The 12,109-nt window shown below is 37.6% G+C and overlaps 1 protein-coding gene and 1 pseudogene across 1 annotated transcript in view; one reads left to right on the top strand and one right to left on the bottom strand.

The window, feature by feature from the left end:
* Positions 1 to 12,109, bottom strand: part of LOC146482488 (mitochondrial inner membrane protease subunit 1-like) — a 348,467-nt gene that overhangs the window by 170,857 nt on the left and 165,501 nt on the right. The gene's annotated exons all lie outside the window — the stretch shown is intronic.
* Positions 8,974 to 10,790, top strand: LOC146482508 (uncharacterized; annotated as a pseudogene).

Below are 12,109 nucleotides of genomic sequence, written 5' to 3'. Positions count from 1 at the left end.
AGGTTACTTCATAATTTAACTGCTGACCATCTCTCTCTCAACCCTTACCTAAGGATGAGAGTCTACTTGGCTGCTCAAGTGTTCAGCAACAGAGTTGCCTTTGCTCTGCAAGTACAAGGTAAGCCAGGCACCGCATAGACAACAAAATTTGTGAAAAACATTAATGATTTTTTTGATTGTTTGATTGCAAATAAAATCTGCACACAAATTGAATTTAAGAGTGTGTACCGAACTCCTTTAGACAGAAGGCTCCACTGGCTGGAAAATGATTTCTCAAATTATTTTCAGGACTGGAGAGACTGGGCTATGAGTCAAGAAGATGTTCCACTTGTAGAACGTAAACAGTATTTTGTAAGTGATCAAACATGGGAGGGATTGCAAATTTGTGTTAAGTCTTTTGTACAGGTTGTAAAGTTTTCTCTTACTATTCCAGGGGTATCTAATGTCGTGGCCACAAAATTGAATCAGGATCCTCTTGAGAAATTTTTTGGTAAGTTGCAACCGAAAAGGGGTGCATATGGGGCGTTCGCTTGTAAAGAGTTTAGCCAGAATTATAGTTGTGCTGCTTTTAGTCAGTCACATGCAATTAAAACTGTTCGAGGTATTAAAAGGAGCGGAGGTGCACTGGAAAGTCTAGATGCTGATTTGCAGTTACCTAAACAAAGAAAGTAGGTACAGGCTTTAAATTTGAGGGGGTAAATACTAACTGCAAGGCGGTTGTTGTAAAAGCCTTTTAACAAATATTTTTGGCATAAAAACTTGAGAATTAGGGAAACAAAATTAAAACAAGGAAATTATGCACAAGAGCTAGACAGGAAACTCAATAATTTTTCTATACATATACATATTTGCCATACGTATCTTCACAATTCCCATTCAGTGATTTTATTGTCCATGCTCTGGATGCAAAGAGCAGTTGGTCATCGGTCATCAGGGTAGGGTTTAATTACCCTCTTTAAGCATGACTGCTCAGATAAGGATTTTACATGATCAAAATGTTATTCATGTCAATAAAAAGCTTAAAGATTGAATTATGGTGTTGTTTTCCAATTGTTTAAGGTTAGTTTGAGATGTTGACCTCTTTTTAGTAACATATCGCATAGAATAACTTGTAAAATAATCATGCCATGGGCCTGTATAAAGCCACAGCCACAAGTTACCGATATGTTTATTATCTGTAAGATGAGATGTAAATTAATATAATTCTTCTGTTGAGTGCATTGTGTCAAAATATCACTCAGTTTTAATAAATAGAATGATAAAAAGCATTCAGCTGTTTTTTTTCTTGCTGTTGCAAAAAGTAGTTCTTTAAAAGTACATTTTAGTGTCTAAAGGACGCTAACTTCAGGGCATTAAGTCCTAGAAATGACACTAAGACTACAACAAATTGTCATTCATTTTCTTACAGTGTTTCCTCAGAGGTCCGCACTGCTAAATTCCAACTGACTTGTGATTGGTCCATTGATCAAAGAAATGCTGTTTCTTTTGTTCTTAACTAGTCTTGTGATTGGCTAAAAAACTTTGGGTGGCCCCGGTTGAGTTAGTTGCACTGTGAGAGATGGTGGAACTAGTACAACTTTAGCACCAAAAAATGTTTCTTTTTGGGAAGGAGGGCGGCAGCTGGAAAAATATGGCCTGCAATAAAAAGAATTGTTATTTCTAATTAGCAAAGTAAAACTTCAGTTCTGTAAAACGCCTTGAAATTTTTCTTTCCACATGTACAATTTTTCTTTGCATAATAAAAACAGGAATCACACAATAATCTCATCCCTGAAGGGTTGAAATCTTTTTTTTTGGGGGGGGGGGGGGGAGGGGAGGCAAGGTCCAGAAAACATCATTTCATTCTCATTTAGGCATCAAATTAATGTTTGGGCCATAAATCCTTCAGCCTTTTCTCACAATGTAGGGGGGGGGGGGGGTAGGAGGGCAGAGGGTGGCAAGGGATGGGCCTAACTAGTCTAACACTGTCATTTCTTTGTGCCGCATCTACGTATACATTGCCAGGTCACATGAACAGATGAAAGCCACAACCATCTTTCAAGAAACCACTCCAGCTGTCTTGTATATTGTAACTCTACTCTAGATCTCCAATTCATGCAACATCTTTTTTTTGGCATCATACCTGAGGGGACCTGATTTTTATGGTAACAGTAGTAGGTATAACCTGCTGAGAAGTTACTTTCACTCTAAATGTATGGCAAAAGAAAAGGCAAGAATGTGATTTCTAAACACATTTGTAGCATATTTAATACAAACAATGTTTGGATGCAAATTACTTTCTGTGATAACATGACATAACTTTTTACTCAGTTTCCTAGTTTTGAATGAGACACTAATAAAGCTCAAATATATACTGAAGGACAATGCCGTGTTGGTTTACTGTTTACTAGTGTTCACTTAGCCCATAAATATATGGAAAGAATTACTTATAAAAAAATCCTACTAACAGTATTTAATTTACAGTAAAATCGCGGAGTAAGAACCTGCTTTTTTCCAGTAAAAGTAACCATATCTCTGCAAAAAATATATTAAAGTGAAGTGTTCCGTTCCTTAAAATTAACTCAAAACTACACCACTGGCTATCAAAAATAGGCTGGAAGGGAGATCCATCTGATCAGATATTAGAATTTACAGGAAATTATATAATAATAGGGTGCTGCAGTGGTGGATATGCATCAACTTAATAGGAATTAAGGTGAGGAAAAGGAAACTTGAGATACTGTCTGAGGATCAGCAAAATCCAGGCAACTCTCTGGGACCTTGGATTAATTTCCTGAAAAAAAATATCTTCTACTAGTTAATCTGACATTGTGAAATCAAGCGGAATTATGCTTCACAATTTTTGCTTAATTATGCAGACTTTTCTGCAGCTGAACTGGTTCTTAGTAAAGTGAAATTTTAAAATGACAGTAATTATTACATTTGACAGTCTTCAAACAGGTCTCAGTATGTTTTACAGTAGAATATCAATAAAATATACCTTGGATCAAAGTGGACTGAACTGGTGACATGTTGTACTGCAGTTGTGCAAAATGGGAAAAAAAACTATTTATGACCAAGACGGCTGAAAAACCATACCTTTAGGGGCTCCACATACCAATATAGCCCACGTAAGAGAGTAGTCCCCCCTCAGATGTTAAGTGCACTGCACATTTGTGACCTATAATAAGCCAATACAGTTGCTGGCATCTAGCTCTGTTCAGACCTGGGGGGGCTCCCATATGAAACAGATGGAGATGCAAATTTCAGATGTTTGGTCTCGCTTAGGGTGTTTCGGGCTAACCCATTTAGGGTTGCACATGAAGAAATGGAGACAAATAAATGATAGTTGACTTCGCATAACTAGAATGCTTGCTAACTCGAACCTCCCACTATGTCAAGTATTTTTCATTTTCATTGAGGCCATTTTCTGTATAATTTTACCCTGGATAACCCGACCTTCTGATAACTCCACCTTTTTCTATTTCCCCTGAAGGTTCAAGTTATCAGGAGTAGCTGTATATCTTTAGATTTATTGGTATCTTCCTGGAGTCACAAAGAGCTTGGGCCACGTCCCAGATTAGTCTCCTTTAGGGGTCTAATTCCAGATTTTCAACGAGCACTTCAGCTGTTTCATATGGAAGGCCCCCCCCCCCCCCCCCCGGGTCTTCAGATACTGTTGTGCATATTAAATAGCATAATTTCTAGGGCATCAGTGCTTGTCTGATGCTGTCCTTGCCATGCAAATCAACAGAAGGAGCTGAGGTGTTCAAATGAGCCAATTGTTCTTTGAGTTTTCTTTCTTCTTTGTACACCTTTAGATATGCCCACTTTCGAACACGAAAGTATACCTGAACGAAAAGCTTCAGGAGTAAATTACTGTCTTCAGCAGGAGGAGATGAGGAGTAAGGCCAGGTTGGTTTTAACAGAGAAGAATTGTCAATCAATTGGTCAAGTAGCGCAATGTCAGACTTTCGAGTGCTGCTACGAAAACGTGCTAAGCTAAGAAAAGGACGGATGGAAACTTCCAGGTAACATAAGAAAGTAAATGTTGAACAGTCCACTTGAGAAAGGCTTCCCCTGGTCAATGACAAGTCATCAAATTCGGATAAGTCATAGCCGGTGTCTGCTTGGCAACACTCGGCACCATTTCGTTTAAAAGCTTGATTATGCGGTCACGCCTTGCGCATTTGGCAGTTTTGCTCGAGGACCGTGAGCTAGTATCATAATTTCTTTTTAACCGCTCTCTGGTCTTTCGGCAGACATACCCAGCAATATAGGCGACAATATTGTTCTCGACAGGTGTGAGAAATGGACGTTGTTGCAGCCTCTCTCCCGTATATTCTTCGCAAATTTGCAGAGCACTAACAACAGATTCGGACCAATGATGATTAATACTTTCGAAAACCATGGTAACTATTTTTTGTCGCAGCAACTTATCAAAAGAAACCGAGCCAAGGTGGTTCAGTTCAATCCATTTTGATCCAAGTTCGGCAGAACTTTGAAACTGATTCAAATGCTGCGCAATATACTGTTGCCTGCTTGAAGTACTTAACAGGTCATCTCTGGCAAATCTAATTGTCCACAAGTTTTTTGCAACATATTTCAACAAGGTCTTGACTTCGTTTTCTGTGCCCTTTTGCAGTTCAGTAACAAGAAAATCTGCTTGACGTTGAGAGTCAGCAAACCACTTCCCCCTCAATTTCACAATGTCAGATTTAGTGGAAGTAATTTCTTTCAGGAAATCCAAAATGGCTGGTAAACAGTCACGAACAAAGTACTCTTCAAATCCGAGGTCCGCGAGAATCGCCTGGATTTTCCTCTGAACCTCCGACAGTTTCTCGGGCTTTGTTTTCCTCGTCTTTCCTACAGCACCGCTGCAGTTCTCTTCATGTCTCTTTAACCATCCTTTAGTGTAGTACAATTTTCGGCACTTGCAACACTTTAAAGTTTTTACACTTTCATCATCTTCATCTTCGTCTTCTTCGGACCCGGAGCAGTCAGACTCGTCAATTTCTTCCTCTTCTCTTCCTAGCAGCAAACAATCGAGGTTTTTACTAAGAGTTTCAATATCTGGGTCGTCCCATTCCTCGAACCTTTCAGCAATCTCCATACTAAATATTTTTACAGCCAAGTGTTTTTCCTCGCTTGACGAGAAACCGGCGATTGCTGTTTCTTTACATTTTGCAGGGGTTTTTATGACGTCTCGAATTTCAACTCTGTTGCGGCCATCGCGTCAGCTAGTTTCCAATCCAGTCGTTTTATGATCCATGGGAAGATTTATATTTTCAATATCAGAGAATTTTGTAACAAAGTATTACAGGAAAGTGGAGGAGGTCCATGTGCAGGGAGGCCAGAATTTCAATTTTGACAGGTTAAGGAAACTCAAAATAATATAATAATAATAATAATAATAATAATGATTATGATCATTATCATTATCATTGTCATAATTATTATTATCATAATTATTATAATCATAATAATAATAATAATGATTATGATTATGATCATCATCATTGTCATTATCATAATTATTATCATCATAATTATTATAATAATAATAATAATAATAATAATAATAATAATAATAATAATAATAATAGAGATTTTAAGGTCGGTACACACATGCGTAAGAGGCTCCGGGAAACCGTTCCACAGAATTCCACAAGGGGATTTCATCGATGACTGTCGCCTAAACGCTGGACAAGCGTGTGTCCGTTGATTTTCTGTGAATAGTTTTTTTTTTTTTTTTGGAATCGGAACTTTTAACTTGTAAATAGTTTGGAATATGTTGATTACGATGTTGTTTTTTATTATTTTTATTATTATTATGACATTATTTTCTTTTGAAAAGTTTGTGCTTGAAAATTAGTCTTGAAATCGGAATGAATTGTAAATAAGTTTTAATAGTTCTTTTCTCAACTTTTAACTTGTAAATAACAATTTCAGCTGCTTGGTATATGTTAATAAAGATTTATTACTTTTAAATAATAATAATAATAATAATAATAATAATAATAATAATAATAATAATTATTATTATTTTAATAAGAATTATTTTTATTATGAACGGGGTAATCATGGTTTGTAAATCCCCGCTGTACCTCTCTACACAAACACTTGTTAATATCCCCCCGCCCCCGCACATGCTTTTATGTGTTTAAACTCTAAATGACACTTAAAATTAACCAATCACTAAATATGAAATCATTTGTATAATAATTGCTTTCAGTTGGCCACAATCAGGGAACGCTTCAAAGATATAACAAATGAATTAGAAAATATTCCTGTGAGTATACTCACACATTCTACCACATTAAAGTGTTTCTCAAGCATATATTCAATATTTCATATTCATCAGAAGAAACTAGTTTTGTTTTATACCAAAAATACATTCCTTGTAAAAAAAAAAATGACAGCAGGATTGGCATGAGCTTTCTTCTGATAGATATGAAATACTGAATGTATATTTAAGAAACACTTTAATGAGGTAGAATTTTTCCTGCCTTTATTCTTAATTCCAACTAAAAGCTGTTTTTAAACTATATCAAAATACAATAGCCAGTATGGAAGGTTAAGATTGGTCGCCCTGTGGTACGACTAATTTGAGGCGGCATTGCGACTCCGCGGAACAAATGTAAACAAAACAAATGTGCTAAACCTCGCTTTCAGTTCCCACGACCATAAATGCTATGTTGTTTATATTTTTTAAATGAGTGTAGTATGCAGTCAGTCAGTTAAGATAAAACGAACCTGAACCGATGAGAACAACAGCGTTATGCAGCTCAAAAATGCTTTGTGACATCGTCCCTTTAGATATGACTTGGGTGGCAACACATAGTCCGTTTTCGTTCGGTCCAGTCTGTTGTAAGGTTCTTGCAATGTCTGGAGCAAACAGTCATTCCTCTCTTCTGATCTTCATGGACATCAAATTTACCTTCTCTGTTGAGAATCACATCGGCTTCGGAGATCTTTGAACCCCGGAGGGGGGGACTCCCATATGGAACAGACGGGGATGCTCGTCAAAAATTTTGAATTTAACCCCTAAAGGAGACCTTCTGGGCGTGGCTCAAGCTTTTTGTGACCCCAAAAGGAGACCAATCTGGGCGTGGCTGAAGCAAATTTTGACCCCTAATGTGGTAAGCAAAACAAGTTACTACGTTTAAATCTGTGTTTCTTCACGGAACCCTAAACAAGACCTTGGCGGCTTAAAATATTGGTGCCTTGCCCGGAACATCCTAAGCGAGACCAAAATCCAAAATTTACACCCTTAAGCGAGACGACGAGCATCCCTGTCTGTTTCATATGGGAGTCCCCCCCTGGGCTTTGAACCCGTCGCACCATGCTTGCTTCCCAAACCAAGACTGATGAGATGCTATTCAAGATTTCGTGTCGGGATAGCAAGACGAATCCACAGACAACAAAGAGCACTTCAGATCGATGGTGGAACCCAACGCATTACAGAAGAAAGATTTGTTGTTCTTTCAATTGTCTGTCATGTAACGAACATACCGGAGGTTCGGTCGTCAAGCTTCTCTTGCCGTGCCAAGTTTCACAGGCATTTGTTGCTGTTTTTCTTTTAGTTAAGAATTATCGACAACAGACTGACTCCAAGACTTCATCTAGTATCAGGGAAAAGCTTGTTGTTACCAAGTTCAAAATGCAAATGTTAAAGAAGCGAGAAATGTGTTCTGTTTATGATCACGTTTGACATTTACCGTGACATGTCACGCTTAATCAAATCAAGTGTAAGCTAACACCAATTTGATGTTATTCCTGCCCAAAGCGACACTCAACTAAATCTTCCAGGGAAGTTCTACCTAGGAGAGTTAGGATAGTTTCATCGAGCTTATCCAAAAACAAAAAAGGAAAAACAAAAAAAGAAGAAGAAGATGAAATAAAGAAAAACTCGCTGTGTAACTTTATTAGCAAAAATACCAAGTCTTTTTGACTTTGAGCGGCTCAAGTTAGAGTTTGCTGATTTTGGGAGAACAGATGTTTGGCTTAAAATATATCTTGAAATTTTCGGAAAGGAACGCCGCACCTCTGAGAAAAACAGTTTCGAAATTGCCTCACATTTGGCCCAAGACATTTTCGCGATCGCAAGGATATTGCAAAATTCTATAAAAAAATTAAGTTTTATGTTAAGTCGAGATATTTTCCGTTAACGTTTTTTAGATGTTAAACAATACAAGCAATCGATATGAGTCCCCAGAAATGACGCGAAATATATTTTATTGAGCTTCAAATTCTGCATATATTTTGCGTGACATCAGGGTCAGTGAGGGTCAAAACCAGGGGGGGTGGTCAAACTACGAAACGCAACAGCAGGAGAATTGCTAAATAGCATCATTCATTATCATTTCGGACAGACATTAAATGGTGAAAGTTTGAAGGAAATCAGCCGACCCCCATCTTTCACCTCTGCCTGGTTTTCTCAGACAATGACTCTTAACACAGAGCCAGTGCCAGAATGACAGCCATTGCGAGGCTACTATGCCGTTCCCTTGATGCTAGAAACCTGAGTGTATGCCTGTGTTCATTTGGTTGGTAAAGACTGTCATAAATGACAGTGTCTCTAAATTATAAACGTCCACATATTAAATGTAAGATGTGGCTAAATATCTATTTTGTTATCATCCACCACATCTAATTTTAATAATTGTGCTACTACCCAGTGTCTAATTTAGCAATATTTTTAGTAGCAGGGGCATGTATCTCAAGCACGAACAAGAACACTGGGACCAAGGACTGCAAGAAAAAGGAGGCATGAAACCATTGAAGCTGCTGCCAAAATTCATGGGAGCTCAAATGAACAATTTCGTGGGAATGTTTGACACTCTGCAAAAGAGATGCAGGTTAGATAAGTTAACAAAATATGTGACAGAGAACAAGCAGTTGACCAATAGAGTAGTTTCTAAAGTGTATAAGGAGAGTGTGTTAGAATTTGAAAAGTCAGATGACAACATTGTTCGCAGTATTGCAACATATTATGCAAGTGGTGTGATGGGGAAACGAAAGTACAAAAGTGTAAAACTGGTGCTTTCAATGAAATCAAACAAAGGCAAACCAGGGAAAAGAAGAAGTATTTCAATTTGTAAAGGCTGCGAGGTTCCAAAGCTTTTAACTTGTAGTAACCTTGTAGAACAGTTAAAAAAGATTGATGCTGGGACTGTTTATGAAATTGACCCAGACTATCTAGAGGGCTTAGAAACTGAAAACCCAGTCAATGGTGCATATGAAGACTTAAGACAATACCTTCCAATGCTTGCCAACTTTTATCTTTCTCAGAACAGAAAAGAAAGCTTGAAAGGTTTTGCAGAATCAACAGGCACTTTTCAAATTGCTCTTGGTGGCGACGGATGCCCATTTGGAAAAAATGAGAGCGCTTGTTCTTTCTTAGTCAGTTTTCTCCATGGTGGAAGGGTGGCATCGAGTTATGATAACTTTCTAATTTTTGGTGCCAACTGTGATGAAAGCTCTCCTGTTATAAAGAAATATGTGAGGTCATTATTACCTCAAATTGCAGATTTAGAAAGAGCTGAATATGAATTTGAAGGCATTAAATATAGGTTCAAGCTGGAGGAATTGCCAAACGACATGAAGATGCTTGCTATGTTGGCAGGTGAATTAACTATTAGTGCTAAGTTTTTCTCACCCTTTGCTAATGTTTCATTAACTGATTGTATGGATGTCAAGGGTACATTTGGAACTGAAATTTCAAACAAGTGGAAGCCATGGAATTACCAGCAAAGAGTAAATGTTGTCAACAAGGTTGAAGCATTTAAGAAAAGAGTAGCACTAGAAAAAATTTCTGCAAAGACAAAGAGATCTAAAATTACTGATTACACTGCCAAGCAAAATAGTAGACGGGAATTTTTGCCTCTCTTTGGTTCTTACATTGCTAAAGCTCATGTGGAACCCCTTCATTTAAAAAACAATGCTTGGCAGTACTTCTTTAAAGCAGTTTTGACAGAAGCTATAAGAAAATCTAACCTGCCAGCTGACTGTAAAAAGTTTTCAGAGGTTCCAGCTGATAGCCCTTTTGCACGAGTAATTACAGCTTTGCAAACAGAAGTAAAGATCAGGCGCCTTGCAAACAAGACCAAACAATGGGTTAATGAAACTCAAGGTTCTAGAGCGGATTTACATTATAGAGATACCGGACAAGATTCCCGCTGTTTTAATCATAACTTTATGAGATTGATCAAGTGGGTAAGTTGTGAAAGTGACTCCAGGAAAAACACGTCAAACAGTTCTTGCTTTAGCTTATTTAGGTGTGAGGCTACGGGACTGTGTTTCTCTCTTTAATAGATTTGAGATAACATCAAACCACATTGATCAGCTTTCTATTGCCTGTCATGGGTATTTTAAAGTAAATTCATTGTTGTTGCCAAGTTCTGTAAACCCTACTGTCTGGGTCACATTGTCCTGGCTCATTGTCGTCAAGTGCTTGAAAAGTATGGCCAGGGGTTGGGGATGGTAACAATGGAAGGGCGAGAAGTGAAGCATATTTTTCTGAAAAATTAGGTGAAAATACAACATATCAACACAGATGGGTTGAAATAATTAGACATGAATATGTCATGCTGATTTGGCTACCTCAGCAAGGTTTACAGCAGCCAGAAGCTGCATGCAAAAATGCAGCCTACATCCCAGCGAGGGTATTCAGTGGTCCGTCTTATTGCTATTGTGGCCTGTTAAAGGCATGTCCTGAGGATGCTAAGTGCTGTTTCTGTGGAGACCCAATCATGAAATTTATTGAGCAAAGTGTAAGGGACGGAAGGATTGCTCTACAGCTGTTGTAATTAATGTTAAATCTGTACACAGTTGGACTCAAAAACACTGCTGACTTGAGATTATATTTTATTACATTACATTATGATATATTATATTATATCATATCATATTTTATTAAATTATATTATTTTAGCAGCAGTAATTGGAATATTGTTCAATTATTTTACATTAGCAGCAGTAAGGAACTTTAAGATAGTGTTAGAAAATGAAATCCAGTTTGATCACCCTTCTGTTGTGTGGTTTTGTTTAAAATTTGTCCCAACAAAAGAAATCAAACATGTTGGGACTGAATATCAAACCGCTCGGCATTCAAACATTGTTTGCAATACTGATAATACTCTTCGGATATGTCCGAACAGTGGAGTACAATTAACAACAACAACAACAACAATTCATTGCCATTCCCATATATACTGTAGATGTCACCTCATTACCTAAAATAACAAACTATATAAGAAATTACTGCAATAACTCAATTATATATATAAAAGGCAAGGCAATGTGACCAGGTTAATAAATGCATGACATTGCAAATATAGAAACTATTTCCTATGCTAATCAAATCAGCCTACACACAGGATTTACATCACAAATTTCCTTTATGTCACACTACCACTCCTTGCATCAAAATCATAAGAATGTCCTGCTATTGTTCGATTCCTTATAAAAGAAGTGCAGTTAGTTTAATTCAGTAGTTCAAGTGTTCAAGACCTGCACTTACAAGCTCAGGACCTCTTGGTCAACAAAAGTAACTCCAGTAACCTCAAGTTGGTGAATCACTTCACTTAGGATTTGCTTGCAATCACCCTTTTTTTGCTCTTGTAAATTCCTGCATATTAAATAAATTCTATTGTGGCTAAAAGTCTGTTTCGTTGTTTAAAATAACAACACCAGAACCTGCCTCGGTCACATTTGGCGCTGCGAGCAGGGTACAAAAGTCAGTAACCAATTGGAAAGTCAGCTTAATAAAAGGGTGGTTGCAACAACAGCGCTAGCATCAAATCATCATTTCTGCTGAGGAGTTGAAGAAAAACTTAGAAGAATTAACCAAGAAGTATGAAGAAGCTATGGAACAACTCAAGGCCCTGAAAGAATCTGCTCCAGTGTCATCATCATCGCAACCAGCGACACCCAGTACCATTGGACAGAAGCAGAGATAAGAAAATAAAAAATTTTACTGGAAGGAAGACAGAAGGCGACCAGGCAGTCGAAGACTTTATTGATGAATTGAAAACTACCTTCGAGGCAAGAGATGTGACTTCAGCCAAGAGAGTGGACTTCATAATGTGTCATCTGGAGGGGCCAGCCAAAGAAGAAGTGCGAAGGT

The sequence above is a fragment of the Pavona decussata genome, unplaced genomic scaffold (assembly GCF_977016875.1).
Source record: "Pavona decussata unplaced genomic scaffold, jaPavDecu1.1 SCAFFOLD_45, whole genome shotgun sequence".
NCBI classification, from domain to species: domain Eukaryota; kingdom Metazoa; phylum Cnidaria; class Anthozoa; order Scleractinia; family Agariciidae; genus Pavona; species Pavona decussata.
This window is presented reverse-complemented; position numbering and strand designations above follow the sequence as displayed.